The 17,640-nt window shown below is 48.7% G+C and overlaps 5 non-coding genes across 5 annotated transcripts; 4 read left to right on the plus strand and 1 right to left on the minus strand.

The window, feature by feature from the left end:
- Nucleotides 1-535: 535 nt before the first annotated feature.
- On the minus strand, nt 536-609 carry trnat-ugu (transfer RNA threonine (anticodon UGU)). The gene has a single exon. It is a non-coding gene; the product is annotated as a tRNA-Thr (tRNA).
- Nucleotides 610-2,013: 1,404 nt separating this feature from the next.
- On the plus strand, nt 2,014-2,102 carry trnar-ucg (transfer RNA arginine (anticodon UCG)). Its single transcript is given in 2 exon segments — nt 2,014-2,050; nt 2,067-2,102. It is a non-coding gene; the product is annotated as a tRNA-Arg (tRNA).
- A 920-nt stretch (nt 2,103-3,022) lies between these two features.
- trnal-cag (transfer RNA leucine (anticodon CAG)) lies at nt 3,023-3,105 on the plus strand. The gene has a single exon. It is a non-coding gene; the product is annotated as a tRNA-Leu (tRNA).
- A 1,808-nt stretch (nt 3,106-4,913) lies between these two features.
- On the plus strand, nt 4,914-4,995 carry trnas-uga (transfer RNA serine (anticodon UGA)). The gene has a single exon. It is a non-coding gene; the product is annotated as a tRNA-Ser (tRNA).
- A 1,497-nt stretch (nt 4,996-6,492) lies between these two features.
- Nucleotides 6,493-6,607, plus strand: trnal-caa (transfer RNA leucine (anticodon CAA)). Its single transcript has 2 exons — nt 6,493-6,530; nt 6,562-6,607. It is a non-coding gene; the product is annotated as a tRNA-Leu (tRNA).
- The last annotated feature ends 11,033 nt before the right edge of the window (nt 6,608-17,640 follow it).

Raw genomic sequence — 17,640 nt, forward strand, 5'->3', positions numbered from 1 at the left:
TCGGATCAATTGTCTCAACGAAGATCTGCAGAACAGTCCTGAGTTGCTGTGGGAAATTGTGGACAGGGAGTGATCGTGGCCCATGTTCATACGAAACAAACCGGTGTAAAAGTATTCAATATCAATCTGCATTCCAACTCATATCTGTAGCCCTGCTTCTACCGTGTCTTGAAATACACAGCAAACTGGTCGGAGTTCGAGTCGAGAAAAACCTGTGCAATGCGGGGTGGGATCATTTGTCAACAGGACCAGGGCAAGGTCACAAAGCAGGACACGGCCGCGTTTGCAAACGATTATCACCCTAAACCAACAACACGCCGCAAAAACGCAAGGAAACGGAAAACAAAGTAATCGGAAACGTCATGTGGTTGAACCGATCGCCCTGCTTCTTGCTCCGCAGACCCCAAAAGACCTATTGTGTTTTGGAGGCTTTTTATTTGTTCTGTTGCTTTAAGTTTAATATTTCGAGGTGGGTGAACGGCGGTGCTTGCAAGGACCCCGCCTTCATCACACGGCAATTCACCCCATAAGTGAAAGGCTCCGCTGGGAGTTGAACCCAGAATCTCCTGTTTACAAGACAGGCGCTTTAACCAGTTAAGTCATGGAGCCCCCGCGCCGTCCCACAGCTGTAATAATGGGATGCGACTTACATTAACTTCTCTTGTTCGTCTGCTGGCGAGGGAATTGCTTCAGATGCTGCTCGTTTCTTCAGATTCACTGCTCCATCCACTTCCAAACATCATATCACCGTATCCAGGAACGGTTTCTCCGCAGTGACAATTCCGCCCATTTTACCTAACTCTTCCTCGCCTCCATTCACACCACCTCAAACCCCCTACCGTCACCTCTCGTCACAGCTTCAGGAGAAATCCTCATAGGTGAGTGCGTGGAATGGCCTGCCGGTAACGGTGGTGGAGGCGGATACCATAGCGTCTTTTAAGAGACTGTTGGATAGGTACACGGAGCTGAGGAAAATAGAGGTCTATGGGTAAGTCTAGTAATTTCTAGGGACATGTTCGGCACAGATTTGTAGGCTGAAGGGCCTGAATTCTGTTGTAGTCTTTCTATGTTCGAAGTTCTAGGCCAAATAAAATGGACAAACTAATCAATGGTCGGTGCTTTACAACTTCCTCAGGTGGTACGGGCATGGAAACCAATTGTTGTTGTCTATTTCACGAGGTGAGAACAGAAGGTAACCGGATGCAACCGCCATGAAATCGCTTCCAGAGAGGGAGGTGGCTGACGGTTTGAATCCCCTGACCATCAGGAACGCATTTCCCTGAGACTGACGCAGTCAGACCCTCTGCAGTCTGACTTCTGCTTCTCAACCAGATCTGGATATAATTTCGTCCGTTGCATCCCTTCTGTGTCAGAAGCGAGAGACGGAAATGTGCAGATCCTTCATCATGATGCAATTTACATTTCTCAATGTTCTTAGGATTTGGAACGAAATTGCAGAATTATACGTATTCGGCTTCAAATTTAGATTGTTTTTACTTCAATTATTTCTGCAACAAGAGATTCTTAATTACTGATGTTCTTGGTGCTGCACAGCTTGAAATATACTTCTGTTCACTCGTTCTTTGGTCAGTTCCGTCGGATGATACACAGCACTGGTGATATTGATGAGAGGAACCGCGTGTTGCTACAGATGACCACGGAGAAGGGAACGTGATGTCTGCCTCAAGTGCTCCGCACCACTCACAATTAATTACGACCCTGAAACAGTTCACTCCATACATCTCACTGAGCCAGTCTGACCGCATTGTATCTGTCAGCGGGAAGGGGCGGGGCAGGAAAAGTAAACTTTCTAACTACCCAACCTGGATGAAAACGCTGGTCAGTGTGTAAGTACATTCAGCTACATGGCGGAATCATTCCAAATGTGGAAACTCTTGACAGCGGTTAATCTCTCCGTGCTTGAGAAATGCGTCCCTCCTTCTCACTTTCTCGCAGGACATCGGCCCCAGGCAGGTTTCTTAGCTCTTTCTCTTGGCATGTGCAAAAGGTTGCGACCGTGTGGCCTAATGGATAAGGCGTCTGACTTCGGTGTTTGAGGTGAGGTCATCAGAAGATTGCAGGTTCGAGTCCTGTCACGATCGTTTTACCGATGTGGTTTTGCTTCTATTCTGTCGCTCACTCCCTCCACCACACCTGTCTCATCTGATTCAAACACACGCGTTTACAGCTCATCGGCTTCGAGCAGTGTCCTGTGCCGTGTTTACCTCGGTCACTCCGCCTTTTCGTTTCACGTAACTTTTTTTCATGTGTCTTGTCTGTGATATGGTTCTGCATACCTTCTCATAAACATCGGGGTGGAGCTCCTCAAACTGTCGGGGGCAGCTGTTGCTGGGAAGGCGGAATGTGCTGCACATTCAGCACGGCAGATCGCACCCGAGGAGACACCTCAGTGAACCTGCATAACCATCGGGGTAGGACCTTAAACACACGTTTTCCTTCCTTCGGAAACTGTCTCGGGGTCGGAGCCTGATGGACACGTTCGGTGTTGTCAGGCCCGGTTACCCCGATTCCGGAAGCAAGGCTACATTTGATGGCATACGACGACGGACGGATGGACATGGAGACGGCGGCGTTCAGTCCAAGCTGTGAGGACAGAGTGTTGGTCACATGTTTCTTGCTCAGTCCCGCTGTGAACCAGTGCGGAGGATCAGTTCGGTGAGTTAATGTCAAACAGTGATAATCTATCTGATGATGATATCAGATGTGGGGACTCGTTCTGTACAATGCAGAACAGGGCAGCACCATGTAGAGGACCTTTACCACATCACTTCTTCTCAGACCACAACGCCAAATTAAATCAATCCATTCTGCTTTCACGTGGCCCATTTCCTTCTATTCTCTGCCCGTACGTCGATCATGACATTAATCACGTGCTTCTCAAATGTTGCACCGGGCTGAAAACGAAGAATATTTTCTCCGAACCCATCCCCGGAATCACGAATGCACCTTAATCTTTTCATTCGCTGCAGTAATGAAATTAGTCGTATCGCTGCCTGTCGTCGTCAGGATGGCCGAGCGGTCGAAGACGCTGGGTTCAGGTCGCAGTCTCCACTGGAGGCGTGGGTTCGAATCCCACTCTTGACAATTACGTATTTTAAATCTTGATTCTCCCTCCTTGTTTTCTCCCACTGGTCGCCAGTTTTGCCTCGCCCAATCCTCTCTTCTGCCATTGAACAACCCTGTCCTCACACAGATCACATATCTTCCCCAATTTACTGTTGTTTTTCGTCCTATCGCCCTTCTAGATCTTCTTCTGGTCCTCTCGACTGCAGCGAGATTATGGTCCAGCCATCCCTCACTCTCCCGTCGCATCTTCACATTCGTTGTTTCTCAAATATACAGCAATCTACTGATGGCAACGGAAAATGCAGTCACAGCCAAGAGCGGAGGATGATGTGTTGGACAATTGGGGAATGAGAATGCTTGTGGGAGCTGCGAGGTGGAGAGAGACTGAAAACCAGATAAATCCAGACAGTGCAGGAGTGGAAGAGTTCGACGGTGAGGTGACGGAAGACTTGCACGTTCAGCGAAAGGACGATGGAGGTAACTGAGCGGAATGTGAGACTGAGCTGAGCCAGTTGGTCCTGGTCCCAACTCTTCTTCTGGGCTATTTAATCAAACCCTCTACTGTTGATCCAACAAATATCCATTCACCCTACTTCATACAATTCCAGTTATCCAGCTTCCACCACTCGCAGGGGCAGAGTATTTGTGGGCTTCATCACCCTGTGCGTGAAGAAAATTTTCGGTACCTCAGTTTCAAATGACCTGCTCTTTATCTTAAAGTTCCGTCCCCTTGTTTGTGACTCTCTCACTGGTTAAAACATCTCAACATCTGCCCTGTCAGGCTCCATTAAAAATCTTTTTTTTTTGCCTGAATAAGGTCGACGCTCATTCCACTAAACTCCAAAGAATTGGGGTCCGTCGTAGTTCGACATGAAGAATTCATAACTGAATGAACTAACACAGTCCCGTGATATTCAGATAGAAGTGACAATTCCAGCCCAGCTTTCATTGTTGGTGAATATTTTCAATCAGTTCAGTTAACAGAACAGAGACCCACTTTTGGAGAACTCTCGTGTGTGAACTGAGTTCCATGATATCAGACACTAGTAGGCTGTTTCTCAAAGAAAACTGTTTTGTTTTATTTCACTTTGGTTAAATTGTGTCTAACTGTTTGCAAAGAATTATCGATTTCAAAGAGTGCAGGCGATCTCCATGGAGAGGGGTTTTCAAATCAGCAAAAACTTGAAAACTCCATGAACGCCGAGTAAATTAACCATCTGGGTATCAGCCCTTCTGGGAAACAGCTTCAAATCCGCGCAGTCGTCGATTCTCCTCTGACCGGGTGAAGAATGTTCTGAACATTTCAGCTGGGGTGTCGTTCATCGTGACACCACGTCGTTACCCATTCTGCAGACATTAAGGTATTTCAGAAATGACCGAGAACGAATCGTTGACAATCACTCACATGGTGGAATCCAGTGGAACAACGAATGGGCATGACTGCAGTGTTGAACATCGCCGGGACGGTTGAAACACCGAGGAGGCCGTAACTTTAGCTGCCCATCACACTGCATTCAGAAGTTGAAGGGACACACGCGTCTGGTTCACTGTGAATGAAAGTCCGTGTCTCACGGCGCCAGGAACTCCACTTTAATCCATGCAGTGAAAAACTCGTTCATTCTTGGCACAGAAGCCAATGACTTCCCTCCACCCTCACCTTCTAAACTAACGGTGCAGAAAATATATCTCCAAACGGCACAGACTTCTGTTAGTAGCGGACCCTCTTCACTGCTCTCTCTCTCTAGCTGTAAACAAAACACCTTAAACCTACACTTCAGGCTCAACAACCGTAGCTCCAATACAGTGTAACAGTAAACGCAGGCAGAGCTGCGATGGCCGAGTGGTTAAGGCGTTGGACTTGAAATCCAATGGGGATTCCCCACGCAGGTTCGAACCCTGCTCGCAGCGCTAACAATTTCAGACACATGTACCAGACGGGCAACTGCCGCTGATAAGTATCGGTTTATTGTTGTCACTTGTACTGAGGTACAGTGAAAAGTTTGTCAATTCATTACACAGTGCAGTTCCATTGAGTTAGTACAAAGTGCATTGATGTAGTACAGGTAAAAAGCAGTAACAGTACAGAGTAAAGTGTCCCAGCTACAGAGAATGGGCAGCGCAATAAGGTGCAAGGTCACAACAAGATAGGTGCTAAGGTTATACTCCATCTCATTGTATAAAGGAACCGTTCAATTGTCTTATCACAGTGGGGTAGAAGCTGTCCTTAAGTCTGGTGGTACGTGCCCTCAGGCACCTGTATCTTCTATCCGATGGAAGAGGAGAATGTCCTGGGTGGGTGGGGTCTTTGATTATGCTGGTTGCTACACCGAGACAACGAGAGGTAACGACAGAGTCCAAAGTTGGGAGGCTAGTGTCCGTGATGCGCTGGGCTGTGTCGAGAACTCTCTGAAGCTTCTTACAGTAATTCCAACGTACAGCCAGGACTCCCCATGTCTCACACATTAAGGCAGACATTTTTCCCCCAAGCGATAAGTCCACGTTAGAGTCAATCTATTGAAAGAACGGTGCATCCTTCGTGTTCAAGTGACCAGATACGCGAGGGCAGGTTGGCCGATCATACGGCTGCGGCTTCCTTTGAAGAGGGGAGATGTACTATTTATATTCCGACAAAACAAGTCATCTCTTTTTTTTCTGGGTTGACTTCATTACTTTTCGAACTTGATCAAGATTTTCAGGTCAACCGTCTCATTGTCAAACAGAAGGAATTGAAACGGTGAAAAACACACTGGACACTTCGCCATCTGAGGACTGAATTGGGCCCTTGACTTTGTCTCTGCCGTGCACATGGCGACGATTTCTGATCCTTCACTTGTCCCTGTACTGCATCCAGTCATGCTTGCCAACAGCTCTGACCGAGTCCACCCCAGATTATGAGCTGCCCTCTGATCCTGCTCCCACTGCTTTGCACGTTGTGACTCTGTCCTTCCCCTCAAGACACTTTCCGGTCTGTTTCTGAACCTGTAGTTGTTGCAGATCACTGGCAGCAGGCGGCAGAAGTCAGCGGGATATGGCCGAGGGCTAAAGGCGAACAACGTCACTGACCACCCGGTCTCACTGCCCGGGTTTTAACGTGGCAGCGGATTTCATTCCTCCACCCGACACCATATAATGAGCAATCAGACCCTGCCGGCCACTACTGACCACTGAATAACAACCCTATACGTGGCCTAACCTGGTAATGATTTCACATTTCCCATTCTCGTAGTATCTCACGTGAAATGCTTCGATGAGTTGACGGCTGAATATAAAATATCACCGCATACAAGTTAGGCAGGACAGTTTGCAGTTTCAAACTTTCCTGCCTTACCTTTTGTCAACACATGCTTTTAGTCTGTTCGCAAGCAAAAGGGTTTGTTTCGGATGTGAAGAGGGTTATGCAGGGCTGTCAGGGTGGCCTAGTGGTCTAAGGCGCCAGACTCAAGGAATGGAAGTCCTTCCGTTTAAACGGGGGTGTTCTGGTCTCCAATTGGGGGAGTGGGTTCGAATCCCATTCCTGACATGTGCTGACTTTTACATTTGTAATTTTGACTTATTCAATTGACGTCAATTGATTCCAGTTAATCGGACCGGAGCTGCTTGAGTGGTTAAAGAAGTGGAAAAATCACAGCGTGGTTTTCTCACAGCGGCTCGGAATGCAGCGCATTCAGAGTGCGGGCGCTGATGAATGAAGGGAATTTGGAACGGAGAGTCCGTGACATCTTCTAACTAATGGTCATCGGTTGGACAGAGTGAAGTTGGTTCCATCTGCACAGGTTGTCGGTGACAGTTTTATTCACATTTTTGTTTAAATGAAGTGTGTTAACAGAGATCTCACGACATTTTAAGTCACGTTCCAAATGAAACATTTTACGGGGAGCTCGTTCCCGTGGGTTTCAATACTTGCTGGATCAGAGAATTCGGAGACGCGCTTTGCTGTTGACACGTTAGCGGGAGGTGCCAACAGCTCGGCCACTCAATATGATCCTGGAGTCCTTGACACAGACCCCATCCTCTGCTCTTTGCCAGTTCCAAAGATCCTCTATTTGCCTTGTTCTTTCAGAAATATGTCCTTCTACTCTGCAAATACTCCCGTCACAACCTCTGGAGAATTTCAGAGAGTGACGATGGTGCGTCAAGATCTTCAAACTAACCTCAGTTTGAAACGATCATCCCTGCAATTATTTTTCCTCAACAGTTCCACTCCGACAAATGGACGCATCTCAACATCTCCTCAGTCACGGTCCATTGGAACCTTACACTGTTCGTAATGGCCACCCCTCATGGTATATTCTAAACAGTCCAATTTTTACTTCATCACCTGTTGCTTTCAACACGGACGTTCATCCCGGGAGTTAGGTTGGTCCATGCTTTCCCAGCCGCCACCAATATTACCATATCCGTCACCGATTCAGTGGAGGCAAACTGCATATTACGCCAGACACGGCCTCACAAATCTGTACAATTGTAATAAATGAATTTATCTGTTTCTGATCTCCAATCTTCCTGCAATAAACGACAGTCTACCAGTTGGTTTCCTAATTACTTAATCCACCTGCTTTCTAATTGTCTATGGTTTCATGCACATGGGCACCTCTTCCTCTCTCTGCTCTCCATATTTGACGTATTTTTGTCTAGATTATATCTAACCTCACAAAAGAACATGACATCACCCTCAAACAACTTTTCTCCAGTTTTCTCCACTCACTGAACCATCCAGTTGCCATCTAAATATCTTCATTGCAGCATTTCCCAACTACTTTCATGTCATTATTCATGCTGCAGACCGTGCACGCAACTCCCTCTGCCAAGACAACGATATTGAAAGTTAACTATTGAGGGGCAAGAACTGTTTTATTTTCAGTTATTAATTTCTGAGTCTCACTGACAGGAGTCACATATCAGCTCAATTCCCCCACCCCCTCATTCTCCTGTCTCCATAGAACCTCGAGATCTTTATTTGCATATCCGTGTCAGTTATCCCTCGTTGTCGATTCTCACTCCTGATCAGCTTTATCGGAATTTGTTGCTGTTTCATTAAAATAAACTCCCAATGTTCAGATTTCTCACCAGCTTGTACCACTGTGTCTGCTCTGGTGCCTGATTGAAACTTCTCCTTCACCTCTCTTGTTAACCATGGATGGTTTATCTTTCTCACCGGCGTTCCCTCACATCTCCCATCCGGAATTCAGTTCTATGGTTCATGGTTAGGTCTGGAGTGGAGTTCGGAGTTGCAGAGTTCGGAGTCATTTTCGGGGCGTGGTTAACTCAAAATGTCCCCCAAATCTAATTCTGATCCTTTCAGTTCAAGCCTTTTTACCTGCACAGCAGAACCTACATTTGCACAGCCAGGGACTGAAAAACAAATACTTTTTGCATTCACATTGAATGTTGACAACATAATCTGTTGTTGGACATCGACGAGCCTGACATCCTCTTCACGATGTTGCTCATCCGTGGAGCAGGAACGAAATGTCGGCACTGTCATTTAATGTTATCATTCGGGAGCTCTGTTTCTTCAAGATCTTTATTCCTGGACAGGAGAGAAGTGCAGACACACTTCTCATTCTGTCCTATCAATTTGTCCTGTTCGTTTTCCACACAGTTATCCTGGTGACGATTGTGGTCTTGCCTCGGGGAAAGAGCGGTCTCTCCAGGTGTGTCACCCGCTACCTGGTAGGAATGGCAGCAACCGATCTGCTGGTCGTTACTTTTGATCTGATATTGATGGAGATTCCGATTACTTATGACATTCATTCTTTGGGGTTTATTCCCATGTGTAATTTCCAAGCCGTCCTGCTTCACGCCGTCACCGACTGTTCTGTCTGCGTCACCGTCAAGTTCAACTTTGACAGATTTGTAGCCATTCATTGCCAAATGTGAAAATCTCGGTATTCTTCCGAAAAAAACCGCAGCTGCGGTTCTGGGCTCAGTGGCTGGACTGAGCAGTGTAAAGGACGCATTCTGGTATTTTATATAGACATTTTGGTACAGGATGTCAAATTTACCTTGTTTTTTTTACTCCAATGTCCGTGTTATAACATCAATAACCTGGACAATAGTTGAGTTTCTTCATTACCTTCTCACCCCGTGTGTGCCCTTTATTTTTATTCTGTTCTTCAATACTTTAACAGTCAGACACATTTTACTGGCCAGCGGTGCCAACAGGAGACTTTGGTGTCAGAATAGCGGGGAGACTCCCAGAGACCGAGAGATGGAGAGTAGAAGGAAATCCATCATATTGTTGTTCGTCATCTCGGGACAATTCGTCCTGTTGTGGTTATTATTTGCAGCCGGCTGTGGAGTCTGGGATATAATTTAGTTTATTTCCTCAGTTTTGTAACCGAAATAGGGATCATGCTCCACCTTCTGAGTTGCTGCATAAACTCCTGCATTTATGCTGTGACACAGACAAAGTTCAGGGAGCAGCTGAGGACTGTGGTGACATATCTGTGTCATCCAACTGCAAATTTAATTAACCGCCGTTCATAGAGCAATACGGCATGGATACAGACCGTACGGCCCAACCAGTCCATGCTGACCACGGTGCCCACTCAGCTTGTCCCATTTTCCTGCGTTCGGCCCACATCTCTGCAAGTCCCGCGCCTCCATATACCTATAGAAGTGCTTCTTCAATGATACTGTTCTAACTGCCTCAACCACTTCCTCCAGCAGATCGTTTCATGTACTCACCACCCTCTGCGTGAATACGTTACTCCTCAGGTCTTCTTTTTACATATTTCCTCTCTCACCCTTAACCTATGCCCCAAAATATTGGACTCCGCTACCCTGAGGTAAAGACTCTTATCATCCACTTAATCTCTGACTCTCATAATTTTGAACATTTCTGTAGGATCGCTCCTCGTTCTGTCACGTTCCGAGGAATAAAGAGCTAGTCTGGCCAACCTCTCTCTATAACTCAGGCACTCTTGTCCTGACAACATCCTCGTGAATATTCTCTTTAAGCTTTCCAGTTTAATCACGTCGTTTCTTTTACAGTGTGACCAAAACTGTGCACAGTGCTCCAGGTGCGGCCTCACCAACAACTTGTATGACTGCAACATAATGTCCTCACCCCTATGCTCAATACCCTGACTGACGAAAGCCAGCGTGCGAAACGCTTTTTTTCACCACACTGTCGACATGTGACGCCGCTTTCAAATGACTTTGAACTTGTAATCCCAAGTCCTTCTGTACCATTACACTCTCTGGTGTCCTGCCATTCATTGTATAAGTCGTTCGCTGGTTTGACCTTTCAAAATGTCTCAACTTACACTTAACTATTTAAATCAATCTGTCACTCCTTGACCCATTCCCTAACTGATCCAGACCCCCCGTCATCTTCCACAACTTCCTTCACTATCAACAACACCTAATTTCGTGTCATCTGCAAACCTGCTGATGGACTGTTGTGCATTCGCGTCCCAATTATTTTTATCAATAACGACGAACAAGGGTCCCAACACCGACCCCTGCGCCACACCACTCGTCACCGGCCCCCATTCCGGGACAACTTCCAGAAGCGAGCCACTTCCAGGACCAATCTTTCTTTACATCTTCTCTCCACTCCGCTCCTGCCGGGATCTGTGATACGGAGACAAGATAATTTGACCGAATCTATTCACGATCTTTTGTGCTCTGAAACTTCCCAAGCATAACTTGCACTATCTTTTAATGCAATATACACGATAATTTGGGTAGTTATGACAGTGGCCTTGCAGAACGGGCATGGTTGTTTGTGCTCCTAAATAATGAAATACTTTGTGCAATGTGGAGAGTCACCGATTAATGGTCGTCTTTTGAATCTGCTGCCCAAAGTTGAACCTGCGGAAAATTGTGCTCCCCAAAACTGATCCGGAACTTCTCTTTCCTGTCCTTCAATAAGTACCTCTCAATGTTCTCGGGAAGTGGAGAAGTAAACAATTTCAAGTAGATATGATGAAATCTCGGCCTGTTGATGGTCACCGCTGCCATCCGCTTCACCAGCCCAGCCTCCGCGGGCACGATATCCAATGATTCTGCAACAAATAATTTTTGGTTAAACTATAAAATTAAATAAATGATTATTTATCCCATCAAATGGAGAATTAGTGGAGTCATGGAGAGGCCCAACACGGTGAAAGTTCCATTCTGCCCACCGAGTCCGTGCTGTACATCAGCCACCCAATTGCACGCATCTTACGCACCTACTTACTCAACTGCTGCCAGATGCTCTCACTCACTTTCCCATGAGAGGAAATTTACCGGCTCCAAGTAACCTACCAACCCGCATGTATTTGGAATGGGGGAGGAAACCGGAATACTCGGAGGAAACCCACGTGGTCACAGGGAACAATTATAGACGCTGGAGGTGGAGAATGAACCGGGCACGGAGCGCTGTGAGGCAACGGCTTTACCAGCCGTGTGCTGAGATATCAACGCATCCTGTTGCCCTGACAACAAGACGTCATTTCGTCAATCCCATTTAATATGGCAATAAGAGAAGGTTTCAGTGCAACCATTTGCACTGCGAAAAAGGGGGAAAAACGATGTACCTGTTTACCCTGATGTGGTTCACGTTCAGTCAGATTTCGCACCGTGCAACAATCAGTCGAAAATCAAGTTCAGTCGTTCACCACTTTATTCGAGCACATGCAAGAAATTAACTCGGACAGAGTTCCAAGATAATAAATCACAATTTATTCCCTGATTATTGTACTCCTATCCGAATTACATTTGATCTGTTAAATAAAATTGAAACCCATCATTAGTCAGATAGAAAATAGAACATGGACTATACAGCGCAGGAACAAGCCTTTCGGCCCACGATGTTGTGCCTAGCTAATTAGTTTCGTTATCAAATCCCCAACTAAATTAATCCCTTCAACCTACACAATGTCTGCATCCTTCCATTTCCCGCGCATTCATTTGTTCCAGAGCCTTTCAAACGTACACATCGTATTTGCCTCCAGCACCACCCCTGGGAACACATTCCAGACACCCACCACTCGCTGTTTAAAAGAAATGCCCTGCACATCTCCTTTGAACTTACCCCCTCTGACCTTAAATGAGTATTTCAGCCCTGGGAAACAAGATACCGGCTGCCTATTCTATCTATGCCTCCGTTAATTTTATAAACCTCCATCAGATCTCCCCTCAGCCTTCACCGCTCCAAAGAAAATTACCCAAGTTTGTCCAACCGCTGCTGATAGCACATGTCCTCTAATCGAGGTAGCATCCTGGTAAATAACTTCAGCACCCTCTCCAAATACTTCACATCCTTCCTGTGATGGGGCGACCAGAATTGAATGAAATACTCCAGATGCGGTCTAACTTGAATTTTATAAACCTGCAACATGGTTTTTCGACTCTTGAATGCAGTTCCTTGATTAATAAAGGCAAGAATGCCCGATGCCTTCTTTATCACCACATCAACCTGTGCAGCCACGTTCGGGGAGCTGTGAAATTGCACCCCAAGATCCCTCTGAACATCAACACACATCAGGGCCTTGCCTTTAGCAGTGTGCTGTTCCTTTACATTTGACCTCTCAAAGTGAAAAACCTCATATTTGGCCGGTTTAAACTTCATCTGCCATTTCTCCGGTCATATCTGCAACTGATCTACATCCTGCTGTATTATTTGGCAATCATCTGGGCTATCCACAACACCACCAGTCTTTAGATCGTCTGCAAACTTACTGACCAACCCATTCACCTTTGCATCCATCTCACTTATATATCCCACAAGCACAGAGGTCCCAGTGCGACTCCCCGCGGAACAGCTCCAGTCGCAGACCTCCAGCCAGAAAACATCCTATCGACCACAACCCCCTGTCATCTGTGAGCAAGTGAATCCTGTGTGCAAACAACCAATTCACCGTGGGTTCCATGCATCTTAATCTTCTGGATGCACCTACCATGAGGGACCTTGTCAAATGCCTTACTAAAGTAGACAACATCCAGAGCTCTATTTTCATCAATCTCCTTCGTCACCTCGAAAAACTCAATCAAGTTGGTAAGACGCGACTTGCCCGCAGAAAGCCATGCTGATTGCCACGAATTAGGCCATGGTTTTCCAAGTGTTCATAAATTTTATCCCGACTAATCCTCTCTCATAACTTCCCTCCCACTGAGGTGAGATTCACCAGTCTGCAGTTTCCAGGTTTATCCAATTCCCCTTCTTGAATAACGGAACAACATATTTTGTGACCTCTCCCAATCCAGCGTCCTGTTCCTCCGCAGTGACAATTTCCTCCGTGACACTCTATCCGCTTAACCTACCCACACCTCCCGTACCATGCATTTGCCCCTGTACCACCTCTCTCACCGCCATCCAACAAACTGAATCAGAGGTTCACATGCACCTGTAGAACCTCCAATATTACACTCTCTGCTCTGAACGTGGCTTCTACGAAATCGAGGAGTCCAATCGGAGTGCAGGCGACTGCTGAGCGAAGCAGCTGCGCCCAGTCTTCAATGACCACCTTGAGTATCCTGTTGCACGTCATTTGAACCCCACTCCCTTTACGAATGGCAACGTCCTGCACTTCTCCGACGAAGCCAATCGCCAACTGGAAAAACAGTTCCTGATATTGCACTTTTTCTGGCCTGCAATACAAACATATGCCCACTGACATTTTAAGTTTCAGTGAACCAGCACCCACTGTGTTGCCTTTCATACTCCGACCGCTCCACTCAGGTTCTCACGCCCTTTTTTTAATAAACGTTTATTCACTAAAAGCCCTACAAAAGACAACCAGTGTCAATACACCACATCTAATACAGAAAAGAGAAACTACGCAACGACATGCTACGGTAGAGAATGCAAACTAATACTAACGAAACACACAGGCGACGCTACACCCGTTAACGCGACACGCGACACTTCAAATAAGAATCGCGTTCGTACCGTCCACGACACACGCGATCCCCTCAGGGGCCCACCGAGCGCGGAACTCGGCTAGCGTGCCCGCGGAAACCGCGTGCTCCCTCTCTAAACGCACCCGCGCGCGCACGTTAGCGCGGAAGACGGGCAGGCAGGCCGACCTGCCTGGACCCTCGGCCGCCCGCCGACGCGTCCCGTGGGTGACCAGCTTGGCCAGGCCCAGCAGGAGACCCACCAGGAGATCCGCCGCGCGCCCCTCCCAGCGCCGCACCGGGTGCCCGTAGACCAACAGCGCCGGGCTGAAGTGCAAACAGAACTTTCAGCAGCAGCCCCCGCATATACTCGAAGAGGGGCTGCAACCTCTCGCACTCCGCGTACGCGTGGTACACCATCTCCTCCCGGCCGCAGAAGTGACAGGCGGCCGGGATGTCGGTGAACCGGCTCAAGCATCGGTTGCACGGCACGGCCCGGTGCAAGACCCTCCACCCCAGGTTCCGCGATGTACAGCTGCAGGACTGCCGCGTAGAGAGACCCCCACCGGGGACCGTCCTCGCCGCCTCGCAGGCAAGACGGACCCCACGGCGTGTCCCCGCCGGCAGACCAGGGCGAGGAAGTGAAAGGTGTGCAGGAGCAGCCCGTACAAGAACCGCCTCGGCGCCTCGCGGAACGGCACCGTCCGCGTGTCCGCCAGGCGGCTCAGGTTGTGCCGCGCCCCCTTCCCGCGAGAGACGCCGGGCCCTGGGCCCGAGCAGCAACTCCGGCCGGGGCCGGCACCGGGCGCGGGCGGGACACCCCCGGCGCCCGCCGCGACCGGAGGGGGAGCGGCCGCGCGCTCGCCGCACGACACCGCGCCCCACACCCGCATCAGATCCCGGTAGAACCCTGGCAGTTCCCGCGGGGCGGCTCGGCCGACGCCCGCCGCCGGGAGACGCGCTCCCTCCCGGAGGCAGCGTCCCCGGCGGAGGTAAGTAGGTGGCCAGCGCGTGGCCACCGCGGGGAGTGCTCCGCATACAGGTACCTCTGCAGCGCCCGGAGGCGGAGGGCCGCCAGCTGGTTGCGCACGCACAACAGCGACTGACCCCCTCCGCCGACGGCAGACTCAGGACCGCCGCGGAAGACCCAGAGCCTCCGGCCGCCCCAGAAGAAGTCCGTCAACCTCCTGTGGGTGGTGGCGACGAAGACGTTGGGCGGCACCAAAGTGGCCAGCCGGTACCACAGCATGGAGGCCACCAGCTGGTTGATGACCAGCGCCCTGCCCCGGTACGAGATCGCCCGGAGCAGACCCTACCAGCGCCCCAGCCGGGCGGATACCTTTCGCCCCCAACTGCCAGTTCTCCCGCCAGGACACCTCGGCCGGGGACAGGTAGACCCCCAGGTAGAGGAGGTGCGTTGTGCTCCAGTCGAAGGGCCGCAACTCCTCCGCAGGGAGTCCGCCCGCCACAGGCCCCACCAGCAGGCCCGAACACTTCGCCCAGTTGATCCTGACGGAGGACGCGGCCGAGTAGACCCGCTGGCATCTCGCGCATCCTCCGCAGGTCCGCTGGGTCGGTGACCGCCAGGAGGACGTCATCGGCGTAAGCCGAGAGCACGACCTACGTCGCCGGCTCTCGCAGGACCAGACCCGTCAGACGCTTCCGAAGGAGGCACAGGAATGGTTTCGCGCAGACCGCTTACAACTGCCCCGACATGGGGCAACCCTGACGCACCCCCCTCTCGAAGCGAAAGGGCGCGTCAAGGACCCGTTGACCTTGACATTCTCACGCCCTTTGTTCACCTTTCCCAATTCCACCGTTACCGAAATACGTTACACTCCCCCACCTGGTTTCAAATGCCCATCAAACACACAACTCTTAACGTGGGTTTATTCTTCTTTGGCTTACCTTTCCCATCCCCTGCCAACTCGTTGCACCTGTTTAACCTCTCTCCCTTATCCGCTTCCACGTATGACATCCAGTCTCTTGTTTCTATCCCTCACCCCACTCCACCTGTCTATCCCTTTTGTTTTCTTAATCAGAATCTCACGGAGATTTACAGCACAGAAACAGGGCCTTCGGCCCAACACGTCCATGGCGAACAAGCTGCTCACCTTTGTCTCCCTTTGGTCCATATTTGTCCAGACGTTTCCCACCCATGTTGCTGCCCTAAGTGTCGTTTGAACGCTGTAATTGTCCGTGTCTCCGCCACTTCCTCTGGCAGCACGTACAATACACCAACCACACTGGGGGGAAAATTGTCCCTCATGTCTGCGTTACTTTTTTTTTTCTCAGCTTAAACCTCTGAGCTTTTCTTTTGGACTCCTCTGCTTGGTCGAGGTATTGAGTGTAACCGTTGGCAAGCTATGTTTCAGCTGTATAAAACTTCCGTTCGGCAGCATGTGGAACGTCGTGTGCAGTTCTGGCCACCACAATACAAGAAAGAGATGGGGGCATTGGAGTCAGAGTGTTTCCCCCTAGTATGGGAATTGTCAAATACTGGAAGAATTAGTTTTGAGGTGATGGGAAATGTTTTCGTGCGAGGCAGATATGTTTACACAGAGAGTGGTCGGTAGCTTGAACGCGCACCCAGAGGAGGGGGTGAAAGCTGATACTGAAGCAACGTGTATCAGGGGCAATAAGACAGGCACATGAACGGGCTGGGAATGACAGGATGAAGACCACAGGCAGGCAGATGGGATAGTTTAATGTTGTAGTTGTTGTCGGGAAATTGTTCGCAGGCAGCGTTTGTACGGTCAACAACATTCCCGGCACAACAGGCAGACCGAATCGTGTGCTGATGAATTGCGAATGCTGCTTGCAGTGGGCATTGAAAGGACGCAGCAAAGCGTTCACAACATACTTCAACAAGCCGGCGGATGTGACAAAGATGACAAGTCCAACCATTCATTCCTGTGGATGTGACGTTCTCAAAAAAATGCTGCCGAGCTGTGTAGATTCCCTCAGCTATTGTCACACTTGTGATCGTTTCTTCCGCGAGCCTGATGCGGCAGTGTGGTCGGAACAACAGCAGTGTTTCAATCTGCAGATCGGTCTGATCTCCTTTGAACATGTCGGCGGGATTTATTGGTACATCCCTTCGCACTTGTGCTAGTCGCCCTATCAGCCTTTCTCTTCCATTAAATCATTTATTTTTTTCTGTTTTCATATGTACCCGAGACTGTTGAAAACAAAACAATTAATTCTTGCTGTTCAGCAGAGTATTTACATATTCAAAACACGCATGTTCCCGGGACACTGAGCTCAGTTTCAGGTCATGCTGACGTGACCTTGCTGCAGATCAGAGAACAACAGGGGCACCTTGCAATAAACATATAGCGAATGAAACGTTAATATACTGGCAGAATTCACGAGTCGGTGAACCTTCTTAATGATCCACAACTCCGCCAATGTGTGTGTTCTCTGCAAATCATTTAATCGCCCCCTTCATTTACATCCAAGTAATTTTAACAAAAAGAAAATCTATATGCATCTTCCGATGGCTTCAGAAAAAAATGAAAAACTAGGAACAAATGGATTCGTTTACAGTGACAGGCTCACAAAGCAAGTAAAAATAAAACATAAGGAGACCGACGGATTAAATGTCCCGAGAAGTGTCAAAATGTATCTGACGTATCCACAGTTCGAAGTCGATGCTGGAAACCTCCTTGAACTCGGTCACGATGGTGCAAACTAACTCAGCCATAGTTACCTCGTTTT

Source organism: Pristis pectinata, chromosome 18 (genome assembly GCF_009764475.1).
Source record: "Pristis pectinata isolate sPriPec2 chromosome 18, sPriPec2.1.pri, whole genome shotgun sequence".
Classification (NCBI taxonomy): domain Eukaryota; kingdom Metazoa; phylum Chordata; class Chondrichthyes; order Rhinopristiformes; family Pristidae; genus Pristis; species Pristis pectinata.